The sequence below is a fragment of the Daktulosphaira vitifoliae genome, unplaced genomic scaffold, assembly GCF_025091365.1.
Source record: "Daktulosphaira vitifoliae isolate Bord-2020 unplaced genomic scaffold, ASM2509136v1 Scaffold_3, whole genome shotgun sequence".
NCBI classification, from domain to species: Eukaryota; Metazoa; Arthropoda; class Insecta; order Hemiptera; family Phylloxeridae; genus Daktulosphaira; species Daktulosphaira vitifoliae.
In genome coordinates this window covers 18,610,796-18,611,815 of record NW_026099574.1, presented here as the reverse complement: position 1 = coordinate 18,611,815, position 1,020 = coordinate 18,610,796, and positions in this window count along the sequence as shown.

The following is a 1,020-nucleotide window of genomic DNA, read 5'->3' as shown; positions in this document are numbered from 1 at the left end:
TGGATCAAGTATTATGATATCTGACAGTGATTAAAATCACTATAAAAAAAAACTCTTCGATGCAAATCTTTAGATAGTGTTAATTTTAAAAAAATTGGTGGATTATTCCAAAAGCAACATGATTTGCTAGTTTGATATTAATATCCTGATTCAGATAAAGTATGTCGAATGAAAAAGGGATTATTAAAATATACTACTTCTCATGAAAAAATTGTATTGATCCATACATTTTTCAAAAAGTTATACCATAAAAAATCGAATTGNTGTATTGATCCATACATTTTTCAAAAAGTTATACCATAAAAAATCGAATCGAATTCGCATCGAAGCTAAAATATTTTATACTCAATAACTTTTAATACTATAATAATCAATTAAATATTAACTGTAGAGAAACAGTAATAACTTTTAATCCTTAATATTAATTGACTGTAAACATTAAAACAGTACTAAAAACCAAAATGATTTTGTGTTTTCGAACATTTTTCCTGTAACTAATAAATTAGTTGACCTACATCGAATTTTTTTCAATAAATTTTATATTAAATAATTATAGCAAATGATCTAAAATCGAAGGTTAAATTCGATATTGGTAAACTAACATATGAGATATATGAAAAATATGCATAAGTNAGCAAATGATCTAAAATCGAAGGTTAAATTCGATATTGGTAAACTAACATACGAGATATATGAAAAATATGCATAAATTGAATTTATTTTGGCTAGTGGCGTTTGCATTAAATAATTCTTTCTCGAAGGAAAATAATTCACAAAATAGGGTTTAAGACATTTCGCCGCCATTGATTAATAAATTATTTCTAAAATGTTACAAATTTAATGTAATTTGTGTTTAAAACGCCACAAATATAAAAATTCAAATTGGTTTTATTCTATTTACTCATGTTTTTAACAGTTTTTTTTTAATAACCCTGGTTACCACTCCTTTATTCTTTATTGTTAGCGACTATATCTTTTACAGCGGATGATTCAGGATTATTAATTATTTTAAAACAAACC